The sequence below is a fragment of the Tenrec ecaudatus genome, chromosome 9 (genome assembly GCF_050624435.1).
Source record: "Tenrec ecaudatus isolate mTenEca1 chromosome 9, mTenEca1.hap1, whole genome shotgun sequence".
NCBI classification, from domain to species: Eukaryota; Metazoa; Chordata; class Mammalia; order Afrosoricida; family Tenrecidae; genus Tenrec; species Tenrec ecaudatus.
Genome location: NC_134538.1, coordinates 70,119,835 through 70,134,411, shown reverse-complemented (window position 1 = coordinate 70,134,411; position 14,577 = coordinate 70,119,835). Strand labels below are relative to the sequence as shown.

The 14,577-nt window shown below is 48.1% G+C and overlaps 1 protein-coding gene and 1 non-coding gene across 2 annotated transcripts in view; one reads left to right on the top strand and one right to left on the bottom strand.

Moving 5' to 3' along the window:
- ELMO1 (engulfment and cell motility 1) overlaps positions 1-8,327 on the bottom strand; it is a 673,946-nt gene extending 665,619 nt beyond the window's left edge. The window contains exon 1 of the mRNA XM_075558190.1: positions 8,087-8,327. The gene's annotated coding sequence lies outside the window, so the exon portion shown is untranslated. The remainder of the gene's footprint in view (positions 1-8,086) is intronic.
- LOC142457624 (small nucleolar RNA SNORA32) lies at positions 2,813-2,933 on the top strand. The gene has a single exon (XR_012786326.1). It is a non-coding gene; the product is annotated as a small nucleolar RNA SNORA32 (small nucleolar RNA).
- Positions 8,328-14,577: the final 6,250 nt, after the last annotated feature.

Below are 14,577 nucleotides of genomic sequence, written 5' to 3'. Positions count from 1 at the left end.
CACAGGAGGGAGACATCAGGTCAGGTTCCATCTAACAAGTCAAGGGATATCAAGAAATGCCCACAACGGGTCTTCCCCTAAAAATGACAAAAGGAGCACAGTCCTACCAAGACCTGAATTTGAACTTCTAGCCTCCAGAATGAAGAGAACATAAATTTCTATTCTCACAAGCCATGCGATTGCCTTCTGATTTTCTTATGGAAGCTCTGAGAACTCAAGACGATTCTTCATCTTTCCCAAACAGCACCAGAAGGAATGTCAAATTGTTCCTGTGCTTCCAATTTCCCTCAAGCAATAATTAATAGGGTAAAAACAACACCCAAACCCACTGCCATGAAATCTATTCTAATTCATCACTCACTCACTCACTGGATACTGACTCATAGCAACCATGATTCACAGTAACCCTTATAGAGGGCTCACGAGACTGTAAATCTTTACTGGCGCAGAGAGCCTCGTCTTTCTTCTGAGGAAAAGCTTGGGGATCTGAACCACCAACTTTGGAATCAGTAGCCCAACATTTATTTCAACAGCCATCGAGTGAGTTCTAACGCATAGAGACCTGGTACAGCAGAGTGAAACTCACACACACACAGAAACACCCCAAAGTGGGTTTCCAAGACGGTAACTCTTTACAGGAGTAGAAAGCCTCCTCTTTCTCCTGGGGAGCAACTGGTGGGTTTGAACTGCCAAGCCTGCAGTTAGCAATCCAACAGGTAAGTCACTACACCACCAGGACTCCTACAGTGACACCAGGGCTCCTTTAATAAAGGCCGATGTAATGATAAAACTCATCGCCAGGCCAGTGTGTTCCTACCCTTGCAGACCTACGTGTGTCACAACAGAAGACCTGCGCTCCTTCGGGTTTTCAAGGACCGGCTTTTGGATTATGGATCAGCAGACCTTTCTTCTTAAGTGCCTCTGGATGGATCAGCTTCTGCCCTTTCAGTTAGCAGCGGAGCAAATCACTACCAAGGAGCCCTGGTGGCAGAGCGGTTACACGTTGCACGGCAAGTCGCAAGGTCATCGGTTCAAAACCACCAGAAGCACCGAGGGAGAAAGGTGGGACTTTCTGCCCCCATAAGAAGTTAGCTTGGAAACTCACAGGGGCAGTGCTGCCCTACTCCATAAGGTCACCACGAGGAGTTGGCTTAGACTCAATGGCAGTGAGTGAGAACTCCTACCTGGGTAATCATAGTTGCCTCAGATTACTTCCTTTCCAGCACATTCAATCCACCAAACACAGCAGCTCTGTACTAGCTGAGCAGCTAGCACATTTTCCAGCGATTTCTACTGAGGAAAATTTTGTTCCCTGTTAGAACTAAAATAGCCAAGACTGTAGCCTCAATTCTTAAAATTGCAGTTCCAATAATAATCCTGCTCAGATTCTGGAAATCAGTGTTTGTGGGGGGCCTAGAACACTGACTGAGGATCATCATCTTCTATTTATACGTGTGACTAATTTCCCTACTCAGCACTAGGCCGAGTTGTTGCTGCAGTTCATTCTGGTGGATGAGCTAGCATGGCTCCTCCCACACGTACCCCCAGCTCATCCGCCTCACTGGAAGCCAAAGACAAAACTCTATTCAAACCTCACCTGTACTTAGGTGGTACAAGGCTAAAACGCATTCTGCAGCCAAACGATTGGCACTCAACTGCTAATCTAAAGTCTACTGTGAGCTCACCCCATGGTACCACGGAAGCAAGCCCTGGTGGTCCGCTTCCATGACGGTTATCACCAAGGAAACCTTATGAGATGGTTCTGAGCTGTAAGACATGGAATCTCCGATGTTGGTCAGAACTGACTCAATGCCAGCCATCAACAACAAGTGGCAAGTGGCACACCTCAGTAGGCACAGCGGAAGGCTTTCACTGGCCACACCCATTTCTGGAGTACATTCTCTATCCAGGTGCTCCTCTATCAAATAGTGCTGAAGCCACACCTTTCCAGCTACAGTGCTAATCTAATCACCAGGGACTGCAATGTTGCTGTCCTCAGAAAAGAATGGCCGCTGTAGTGGCAAACCTCGGAGAACAATTCAAATCGTGGACCTAAAGTTCATTCTGCACACGGCAGCCCCTTGTGTGTCCATAGGGTCTTCTATGGCTGATTTTTCGGAAATAGACCATAATGCCTTTCTTCAGAGATGCCTCTGGGTGGACTAGAACCTCTGCCCTTTGCGTCAGCAGCTGAGCTCTTTAGCCTTTTGTGTCACCCAGGGACCCCACATACTGGGAACACTGGGCATCCACGTCAAAAGTAACAGTTGAGCAGGTAAATTTCCAGAGGTCTCAGGGGCTCTAAACTGGAACTTGGGAAGGAAAGGATGCATGCAGGAGACGTGATTCTAATAAGGTTCAAGAGTGATAGCCGCTGGATCTGCTGCTTCACTAAAGTGAAAAATATGCCACCTGGTTGGCCAGCTCTTCCCAGCCAGCCAGCTCAGGACCCAGTCCACTGCCAATTTCAATATACGGTAGCATTTTTAATACTTAAGCCAATGGCTGACATTTGTACAAGTACTGCACCTGATTCGACATTTTGGAAATAGCATCTTTTGCTGGGGAAGAAATTAAAGGTATGTTGTAAATGCATAGACAGTATGTATTTCTTACAGTACGGTTCTATGTACCACTTTCATCAGAATCCCTGGCAAACGAAGATTCCTGGGGCCTGAGAGCTATGAGAACAGATTTTTTATTTTTTTATGAAACCCACCATGAGCAATACATTTTACATTAAGATTTAGTATATGTTTGGGAAAACTCTCTCTTTTTCCATTCTTATGTCCTTTTTAAAACCACCGGTTTGTGGTCATTACCAAGGCTTTTAGAATGTGGTTTCTGATTTACTGTGGACATGACCATAGACAATTTCCCAGGAGGTTTTTGTCTTTGCTACCTTGCTAGCATCTAACCGACTGGGGACATTGCAAAAAAAATTTTTTTAAATGGTCTGGATCGACTGCACTGATACCAAGATGCATGCAAGAATGCAACTGTCAGCTTTAGAACATTGAGACAGTTGATCAGTACAGTGCCCGTGCAGTACAGACGGTTTGTGTGCTAGGAACCCAGTCAGTGCTCAGCAGCAGAGAGGCCTGGCAATCTGCCTTGGTATGGAATACAGCCAAGAAAACCCTGTGAAGTTCTATTCAATAGTGCATGGGACAGCTGTGAGTCAAAAGCAACTCTAGAGCAACAGGTGTTTTGTTTGTTTTCACCGTGTGTGTGTGTGTGTGTGTGTGTGTGTGTGTGTGTGTGTCTTTGGAGGTTTTTTGTGGGGGTTTTTTAGTTGACTAGAAGAAAGCAGAACTAAAGTTGTAGAACTAACACCAGCCACTCTGGGTCTGGGGGCGGGGTGAAGAAATGTGTTTAATATTTCACCAAACAAAACCAAACTCAAACTCGCTGTGACTGAGTTGATTTCCTACTCACAGTGACCCTATAGGACACAGCAGAACTGCTCCTGAGGATTTCCAAGGCCCTAAGTTTTGACGGGAGCAGAAAGCCTCGTGTTTCTCCTGAGAAGCAGCTGGTGGATTTGAACTGCCAATTATGTGGTTAACAGCCTAACGAGTAACTCACTGTGCCCCCAGGAATCCTTAGTACTTCTCCGCCTTTTCCGAATTCAACAAGATGTCTTATAAACGCACTCTACCCCATTCCACAGCTTCAAGCATGAAGGAGTGGTTAAAGGCTACATGGACAGACCTTAAAGGACTCCATTCTCTTAGACCTGAGCAGAAGAGATAGCCCCCGTACCAGTTATAAACTCTACACCTTCAGTGCTGGCAAGAGGATGAAGGAAGCCAAGTGTATGCTCCCCAGATCCCCATGACATGCCCCAGCCACAGTCTTGTCAAAAGGCTTGCGAGTCCTCCCTTGTCCACCCTCGTACAGCACACACCGCAAGTCCCCTGCCATTGAGGCATTTCCAACTCACGGTGACATTATATAGCGATTCTGAGGTTTTGCAAATTTCCCCCACTGATCTCAGAATTTCATTTATTTTTTAATTAAAAGGTCATTTTATTAGGGGCTCTTACAGTTCTTATAACAATTCATACATCAATTGTATCGAGCATATTTGTACATGTTGCCATCATCATTTTCTAAACATTTCCTTTCTATTTGAGCCCTTGGTATTAGCTCCTCTTTTTTCTCCCCCCCCCCCTCGTGACCCTTTGAGAAATTATAAATTATTATTATTTTCATAATAATAATATAGGGGGCATGTGGTTATGTGGCTTTGCAAATCTGTACCAGAACAGGCAGACTCATCTTTTTCTCCTGTGAAGCAGCGGGTAGATTTGAACTGCCAATTTTGTGGTTAACAGCCAAACGCTTTGCTCCCCTCAAGGCAGAAAAAAATATTTTACAGCAGTTAAGTATTTCCTATCTTTATTAACATGATTTAATAAACACTATGCCTTAGGAACACAGATAGAAGTCCCATTGGTTTTCCGGAGTCATTTTCTACCTCTCTTTTTTCCTGCCTGTGACATCTCATTCTCTTTCCGCCTTCCTCCCCTGCCCTCCCTCACGCCCTCACCTTTGCCTCCAGGTCCACTCCCATCTTCACCCCCACCTCTGCCTTCACTCCCACTGGCACTGGGAGTAGACAGTGACACTGTATGGGTCTGACTACCTCTCCTCACAGAATAGGGAATCTTTCTAGGGCAGTGGTTCTCAACCTTCCTAATGCCGCAACCCTTTCATACAGTTCATCGTGTTGTAGTGGCGCCCCGACCATAAAATTATTTTCCGTTGCTACTTCAAAACTGTAATTTTGCTACTTTTATGAATTGGGCGACCCCAGTGAAAGGGTTGTTCGATCCCCAACGGGTTGAGAACTGCTGATCTAGGGGATTATGCTGTTGGCGAAAACTGCCCATGCACTGAGAGCAGACTTTCTTCAGAGAGTGCGCTGAAACGGTCGGTGACCATACTTGATTTATAAAGTGGACTTGCTCTTTCACTCTCTGGAAGAATCGCCTCTCCGTTCTTTTCTTCAGTCTGGGATTCTGGAGCAATCTACTTAAGGCAGAAAGGGGTCTGAATGAAACAAGGTTGGACCTGGAGCCAGGGAGGATAGGAAGAAAAGAGGAGAAAGCCACCATTGGGGTAGCTGCCTTGTCACTGGGTCACAAAGTGCTCCTGGTCTATTTCCCTGGCTGCTGCCTCCTAATGTAGGCTTCTCGCCATCAGTCAACATAGGTTTACTGAGCTCCCATCCCATGCTGGGGATCTCTAGAGCAGTGGTTCTCAACCGTCCTAATGCCGTGACCCTTTAATACAGTTCCTCATGTTTTGGTGACCCCCCCAACAACAAAATTATTTTTGTTGCTACTTCATCACTGTCATTTTGCTACTGTTATGAATCGGGCGACCCTTGTGAAAGGGTCGTACGACCCCCAAAGGGGTCTCGACCCACAGGGTGAGAACCGCTGCAGTAGGCTCTGGAGTTGTAAAGAAGTCAGTTCCCCTGTCCTCTTAGAATTAGAACTTGCAGCCTAGCAGGGAGACAACAAACCAACACACGATCACACAAACCAACACACGTATGTCAGGGGAGAAGTAAGCGCTAAGAGGAAAGAGGAGCCAGTTTGTGGCAGTCTGGGAAAATCCTGAATAAACTGACTGGCAAAGACCTGGAAGAAGCAAAGGAATGGGAAGGTGGGGAGTTCCTCATGGCAAACTAATAGGCTGTATTAGGCCCTGGGGACAATGCCCAGAGGGGAAAGAGGAAACAGAAGGAAATAGAAATGGCTGCAATTAACTGGGGCAGAGAAATGAGCTAGGAGTGGCAAGGGGGATGGAGGCTCTGGCCAAGTATCAGAAGCATCATCCAACAGGCCAAGGACCCGCCATTCCAGATCCTGAATTCCCCCATGCTCAGTCTGTTCCTGCCTCCCAGCCTATGCCTCCTTACAGAATGATGAAACTTCCTCTTCCCAGTTCCCTTCCCCCAATGAGGTATTCCAGCATTCAGATATTGCCTCCCAGTTTCCCCAGGAGACCACAGCTCACCTGATTAACCCCAACATGAAAAGTGAGTAATAATTGTAGGAGGAAAGATGGCAATATACCTTTTAACCACAGCCTCAAAGAGACAGGAAATATACCATAAAGAGTAAAAAGTCAAAAGGTCGGCCTATGAGAAAAAAGAAAGCACCATTTTCCCATCTGGGCAAGGCACTCCAGTGGGGCGGCTGCTAAAGCTCTGGGCTGCTAACCAAGAGGTCCCAGTAAGTCCATCCACCAGTCAGCTCTGAGGCAGGAGACATCAGTCTGCTGGAGTACAGATTCAGCCTCGGAAACTAAACGGGGTAGTTCTGTCCTAAGGGTCCCTGTGGGTCAGAATCAACTCAATGCAGTGGATTTGGGGCAAGCTACTTCCCCAACTACTTCTTTGGACCTGAGTCCCTCATCTGTGAATGGGAAGAAAATAATCCAATGCAATAACCCAGGGTACTGAAATAGTATGAAACGCCCTGGCCAAGGGGCAGGGGGGAGCTAACAAGACGCTGCCCGATTTCACAAATCTGAAAATGCTTGCTACAGGGATTCCCAACGCTATATAGATACGGATCATTACTTCTATTTTATTCAAGAAAGTGAAATGTAAAAAAACAAGACTCAACAATTCTTCCATAGTCCCAGCCCATGACTAATTGGGAGCTCGCGACCCTTGTCTCAGGGGTTAACCAAATGGGAAAGGGTTCAGGTAATTCATGGCCAACGATGTGCTTAGGTGGATGATCAGGGTGTGGGGGGGGGGGGGCAACATAACCTCAGTCTCCTGCATCCCAGGAGCTGTCCACGGGCTCCCAGAGCGGGATCACGCCCGTCAGAAAACCAGCAGCTTTAGGCCATTGCGGCTCCAGCCAACACACCCTGCCCAGAGCTGCCAACTTCAAAAGGTCGGGGTGGGGGGGGAAGTGGGGGGCCTAAGAGGGTCACTAGGCTGGGAGTCCTCGGGCTCCGGAGACCCTGCGATCGCACGCACGCACGCACGCACGCACTCACTCACTCACTCACTCACTCACTCACTCACTCACTCACTCACTCACTCACTCACTCACTCACTCACTCACTCGCCGCCCTCGCGCGCGCCCGCGGCACAGCAGAGTTCCCAAGCACAAACACCCGCGCGCACCCCCGGGGCGACTGAGTTCGCGATTTCCTCTTCCTCAAAGCTCCTCTCAGGCGCTCGCGGCCGCCGCTCTCGCTCCCATTCCTGGGCTTCCAGCGCTCCGCGGGCCCCCCTTCTCTGAAGGCGCGCCCGGAGCGCCCCCGTTCCAAAGCCTGGATCTCCCACGGAAGCCCCCCGTCGCCTTCTCCCGCCCCCAGGGGGACCTCAGCGGGGTCCTGGGAGCGGTTATTTTCCAACAATCGCCCTGGGGAATCACAGCTGCTTTCACGGCCAGCCCCCCTGCCCACCCCACCCCCGCCACCCCTGGCCCCTCTACCTCCTCTAGCCCATCACCGCCCCCTTCAAGGGGCGCGCTCGCCAGGGGATTGCCCCCCCCCCCCCATCTGCGAGTCCTGGGGAAAAGCTAGCAGCCTCCAGCTCCAGTCCCATCTGCAACGCAGCCTTCCTCCCGAGTCCCCCGCCCAGAGACCCTAACTCCGAGCCCCCCACCCGGCCATCCTTTGGCCCGGACACCCCCGCGGCAGTAGCGCAGCTCGCCGGCGTCGCCCCGCCGCTCCCCCCCCCCCTCCAGCCAGCCCTGCCCGAACTGTCTCGGCCGGTGCCCTGGCCCCGGGCCCGGGCTCCATCCCAGGCACACGGCCGCGGGCGCCCCTCGCTCGGCGCCCACCCCGTCTCCAGAAGCCCCTCTCCGCCCAGACTTCCACAACCGCGAGCGTCGCGGCGCGCCCGCAGCCCTCTCCCCGCGGTGCGCGGCGGCCACCCCCGCCCGCGTCCGGGCGCCCCGGGAGAGGAAACAAAAGTGACTCCGCGGCGCCCCGGAGTCCCCAGAGTAGGATGCCGCCTCCCGGCCCCAGCCCGAGCCCCTTGCCCGGCGGCGCGGAGGTCGGCGAAGCGGGGCGCGGCGCCAGCCCGGGAAACTTTACGAACCTGCCCGGGGTCGCAGGACCCACGGTGGTGGCGGCGCAGGCTCCCAGAGATCAGCGCCCCGGGGACGCGCGACCATGGAGGGGAGCCGGAGGCTCTGTCACCAAGCTCGGGGCCACGGCGTGTGGGTGGCTCTACCGCTCGCCGGAGCCCATCCTCACCCGCTCTCGCTCACTGGAGCACACGCACTTCCACTCCGGGCCGCCGGCCGCTGCGCCGCCGGCCGCCGCTGCTCTCACTTCCTCTTCCTTCCTCCTGCTGGCCGCAGACACGGTTTGCATCTGCACGGCATCCCCGGCGCGGCGGCGAACTCGCGCTCCGAGCGCACGCCGCCGAGCGCCGCCGCCGCCGCCACCTGCGCCCGGGGACGCGTGCTCGGCGCGTTCGCCTCCCGCCTGCTGCGCCCTGCTGCTGCCCACGGCACTTCTCTCGGGGAGGCGCCCACGGCTTTCTTCCCTTTTGGGGGGGAAGTCCTTCGACAGAAAAAGCAGAAAATGCCAACCGGCGTGCCTGCCTCGGGTTTGCTATAAATAAGGTGTGTGCGGGGTGTGCCTCTCAGGTGAGCTCAGACGCCGCGTGTTTGCAGCCACCCGTGAACCCCGTCCCCCGTCCCCCCCCCCTAGAGCGCCACCTCCGGGAGGTCAGCGTGTGCGGCCTCCTCTGACGGCTCCTTTGGGCCACTTGTTCTGGAATGTGAGGGGAAACTTCGGTGGGCTGTGGGAAAGCTCCTTCCCAGGGAGCTGCGGTGGCTGGAGGACCCTTATGCCTTTCATCTTGGAGCATGAAGCCAATGCCACTAATAGAGCGGGCCCTTGTCTCGGGTGACCCGCGCCCACTGACCCTGAAATGGAAAGGACAAGATTTATTTCCAATCAATTACACCACGGTTCCCTCGTTTTGCATAGCTTTGCGTGAGACCAAGATGTTCTACCCCAATGTGGTATTTACGTTTCACTCTTTAATCCACACAGCCTTCTTCGGTCGTGCTCAAAGTAGCATTCAAGTATCTATGGGGGGGGGGCAATGACAGCTACCGGCAGGTTACACGGAGAAATGACTGTCCTCTGAGAATTCCGAAACATCCAACGGACTCTCCTGTGGGAAAGGTGAAGACAGTTGCTATTCTCCGTAAGTGGCAAAGATGGCACTCTGGTGGCACAGTGGGTGACACTCTGAACTGCTAACCATTAGGTCAGCGGTTCAAACTCACCACCTGCTCCAGGGCAGAAGAATGAAGTATTCTACTGAAGATTCAAATCTTGGAAACCCAAAGGGCGCAGTTCTACGCTGTCCTCTATGGTCACTGTGAGTCAGAATCGCCTCGATGGCAGTGAATTTGGAACTGGCAACGCAGACAAGTTGGAGCCAGAAAGGTTTCAGAATCTGAAGTGACACACAGTTCCCTTCTAAGAAGTCACCCATCTCTCCCAAGAGGCACAATGTGTTACCTTGTTGTGGGTGACGAAGAAGACCCCTTGAAACACTGAGATGTGCTGGAAGGGTGCACTGTACGCAGGATCTAGTATGGAAAAATCAAATGTAAATAGCTCATTAAAATTTTATATTGATTGTGTTTTGAAATGATAATGTTGTGGATGTGTTAGCTAATATAGGAGAGCCCTGTTGGTACAGTTGTAAACCAAGCTCTGGGCTGCTAGCTTCTTCCAACCCAGCAGCAGGTCCACAGAAGTACAATGTGTCGGTCTCTTTCAGTCAAGATTACTGTCAAAAAAAAAAAGATTACTGTCATGCAATCCTGTGGGCAGACAGAAGCAACCCTAGACTGGCTTTGAGGGGGTTAATATGTCAACAGTCATATGTTGTTCTTCTTTGCTGCCCCAAAGATTCCAGTTCATGTGACCTTTTGTCTAGAGTGGGACAACTCCACAGGGTTTTCCATGCTGTGACCGGTTAGGAAACAGATCCCCAGACCCATCTTCCAAGGCACCGGGGCGGGGTGGGGGAAGCAAAGGGTGTCGCTGATAGAATTACCAACTAGTAGCACAATCGTGTGAACCACCCTGGATATATAGAAATATGTACAAATCCAAAGGTACACACACCCAAATAAATGAAACTAAATTAAAACAAAACTCACGGCTATTAGGTGTTGAGCTGTTCTCCATCAGATCGCAGTTCACAACCACAAGCCCCTCAGGAGAAGGGAGAGGCTTTCCATAAACAGTTACAGTCTCTGAAGCGCACAGGGCCAGTTCTACTCTGTCTTACAGAGTTGCTACGAGATGACATATGCACGAGAACACTTCAAACTGTTCACGGAAATGTTATTTTTCAATTTCAGTTTTCCATGATTTTTCAGTCTCATATGCATATATGAGGATAAGCCAAAACATATCATTCCAAAATCATGGACACTTTTAGTAAACAAAAAATATTACAATATGAAGCTATTGTTTCTTGAGGGATCTAACATCAAGGTCATGATACTTCTGAAGGTAGTATTACCATTTCCCTAAGCTTTCCCTGAAGAATCTGGTGCCCTTAGATTTACACCACATTAAAAAAAATTTTTTTAAGCAATTTTGGCATCTTCATGGGACATCAATCCTGTTCTTTTTAGATGTCCTCTGAGTTTGGGGAACAAAACACAAGTCTGGAGAGGCAGGACTGGAGCCATAGGGTTGATGGACACAGTTTCCAAACAAAATTATCATGGGACAGCCCTTACTGCCCTTAAAGAATAAGCAGCTGCATTGTCATAAGGGAATATGATCGCTCCGTCCAACTTTCCAATGCAGTTTTCAGGATTCTTAACATTTTCTTCACTATAAATCTCCATAGTCATCCTGTCATTCCAGGAAAATTATCATCATTATCCTTTGAAGTCCCAATAAAAGTTACCAAAACCGTCTAAGCTGACCACTGCCTGGAATTTATCTATAAGGCTTTATCATCCTTCCTTAAAACTCAAGGTCATTAACATTCCATTTTTTATTTGTGGGATTCCATTCCCATAAACTTATTGCAAAGAGTCAGTGATTTGGGAAGATGCCTATTTCAGTTGTATTAAAATTTTGCAACAATCCTGACCTAAAAATCATGTTTATTCATTTTTTTGTAGGATTTAAAAAATAACACTCTGTGGTAGTTACATAATCTCCTGTCAACTTGAGGGTATTAAGAGTGAAGGAGTGGAGTCTAGCCTGTCTATCAGGTCACAGCCTGATGATGCCTCCTTGTGAGTGTGGCCTACCCATGAGGATTCTGGGAACATCTCTCTCCGCCTCAGTCTTGTGGACAAGCCAAACTTCACCTTCTTGCCAAACATCCACATTCAGAGAACTGGGGCAGCCATGTGGAAACCCATGCCAGTGCCAAGATGCTTCCACTGATAGTTTATCCACAAGATTTTGCACCCACCAGCCTGTGCTCTCCCTGCATTCTGCACCATGACATGTGGCTGGGTGAGTCTGAAGAGGGAGCTATGGACTAGTACTGGACTGATGGGTTAATATTGGATGTACTGACTTGTTCTGGACTGACTCTGGACTGGGCTGGGACATTTTTTCATATACAAGTACTCCTTGATATAAAACTCTTTCTTATACATATGTGAGTGTCTCTGGATTTGTTTCTTTAGTCCACCCAGTCTAACACACAGTCTAACAACTAAGACAACCGTATAGCTGATAGAACTGGTCTGAACATGTTTAAGCATGTTTTGTTTGCAATAAATCTGTGCATGCATGAACTGGAACCCTGGAAACAATACCTTTTTTCTTAACCTCAGGAGGGGGTGTGTATTTTAACTGCTACACATGTGTGTTTTAACTGCTACATGTATGCATGTGTGTGCATGTGTGTAGGTGCCATTGAGTAGGCTCCAACCCATACTGACCCCGTGCACAGCATGTCTAAGGAGCACTCTGGCCTTAATTCCTCCAATACAGATTGGTTCGTCCTTTTAGCAGTGTGTGTGTGTTAGGCTGGGTTGACAAAACCAGGGCCACTCATACATGTGTAAGAAAGATCTTTATATGAAGGAGTAATTGATATCAAGAAAACATTCCAGCCCAGTTCAAATCAAGTCCATAAGTCCTATACTACTCCAAAAATCTCCCTTCACACAGCCACAATCAGTGGTGTAAAATGCAGGAAGATTACAGGCCGGTGGGTGCAAAGCCTTGTGGATCCAATGGTAGTGGATACATCTCCAGGGTTCCCTCAGGTCTCTAGCAGATCTCTGAGTGGTTCAGCAGCAGGACAGTGAAGCAGAGATGGGAAGAGGTTCCCAGGACCCTCTTATGGGGTGGTCACACCCACAAGGAGGCACCATCAGGCTGTGATCTGATTGACAGGCTAGATTCTACCCATATCTTCTTATGGGTGCCATGTGGGCACACACACACGCAAAACTATCACAGCATGGTTCCATCAATATTCTTCTCCAGCAGCACAATTCAAATGCATGCATTCTTCTTCAGTCTTCCTTATTGAATGTGGGACTTTCACATGCATATAAGACAATCGAAAAACACCATGACTTGAGGCGAGTGCACCTTAGTCCTCAAAATAACATCCTTGCTCTTCAACACTTTAAAATTAATCTCGCTGGCTTCATGTCACATATCTTAATGTGACTACTAGAAAATTAGAGATTACACACATGCCATTCCCTAGTGGTCAGCCCTGATGAAGCTGTAACTAAATCCACAGTCGCTGGGAGGCAGTATAAATGACGAGAATATCTGGGTCCACATGGCTATAAGGCAGCTATAAAGCGCGGTGACCTGAAGAAAGTAACTGATTTCTCCATTTCCTCATCTGTAAAATAGCAATGATATAGCATCAGTCAAAAGGGCAACTATCACGTGATTTAATAAGCACTTAGCAAATGCAGTCTTGATGCATGAAGCTATGAGACACGTGTCATAACAAGTATGAATTTGGCTCACAATTTTCTAGCTAAGGCACATAAAGGTCTTAGTGACACACGGTGAGCACCTAGCAGTGTCACCTGTCATAACTGTCCTGAAGAGATAGGGAACTGAGTACCCCATCTTTGCATACTAGTACAACTAAGGTCACCTTTCTGTAACCTCTGGCCGAGCTATGCTCTCTGAAGCCAACATGGGGTGAGTCAGTCATGTCTGTCTTCCAAGAGACTATTAACCTTCTAGACCTCTGAAAAGAGTGCTTGCATTCTACTTAGAGATTCTACGAAGAAAATACACATCCCCAGGTACTCCAACTCTTCTTCTCCTGATGCAATATTAAATCTCCTTCATCTTTGCCCCCTCTTCCTCAGAATGCCTCACCCTGTCTTTTAAAAACAAATGCCATTAGCAAATTAACCAGCAACAAACACAGGACAGCCCGAGGTCTTGTTGATTCTGCCCACCCCCCTCCTAAATACATCTTACTGTTGATCCAAGTATGAGGAGACAACTGAAAACTCTTTCTTTGTTTTTAATTTTTTTGGTATTTTTAAACCAGAGTCCCCAATGCCTAGCTTCAAAATTGATCAATCAATGCATGACCAACCTTTTTCTTTTCTTTCTTTTTTTGTATGTGGGTGCATCTCTAATCATGTGTGTGCGCGCATGCACATACACACGCGCGCAAATGCCTCTGCTTATTAATTTGTTTATTTCTTTTCTCTCTCCTTCCTCCCATTTTCCACCCCATTCTTCTAACCTCCACATAGCCTTCAAAGTCTACTTCTTTTGATGTAAAAAAACATTTCTCTTGATTTTTTTCTTTTATAAGATTGATCTTGCACAGTATTGTCTTTATAAGATCGACTAACTTTGTTGAGCAAGTCTTCCAATTCCTTCCATGTTAGAGGTATATGACACTTCCATATATATCCATTATATGGATCAGTGTGTGTTTCTTCTTTCTGTTGTCGATGGTGCTGCAATGAACGTGGGTGTGCATACATCTGTGCTTTGTTCTTTCTTTGGGATATGGACTGAGTAGAGAGATAGCTGTGTTATGTGGTATCTCTATTCCAGTTTGCTTAAGAAAGGACCATGCTACTTTCCATAGCAGCTGCACAAGTCTATAGTCTCAGCAGCAAAGAATGATGCTTCCAGTCTCTCCACATTCCCTCCAGAATTTGTTATTTGCCATTTTCCTAATTTTGCTATCAGTGCTGGTATGAGGTGGTATCTCTTCTTTGCTTTAATTTGCATTTCTGTTATAGCGATGAGTATTTTTCTTCATATAGCAGTTGACCACCTAGATGTCATCATTGGTCAATTGACTGTTTATTTACCTTGCCTGTGTTTTTCTTATCCAAGTGTGGCTGTTTTCTATCAATCTTTCTTTTATATAACATTGCTAAAAAGTTTTCCCCTCTCTGGGCTCTCTTTTTACCCTTTTGATGTAACTAATGTATATTTTTAGGTGGTCCCTATATTCTATTTTGTTTCCAGTATTATGGATGACTTTTATTATGCTTGGTAGTGTTTATGCCTTGTGTTAGGGTTCTTAAGTTTGTCCCTATTTTCTCATTGATGATCTCTATT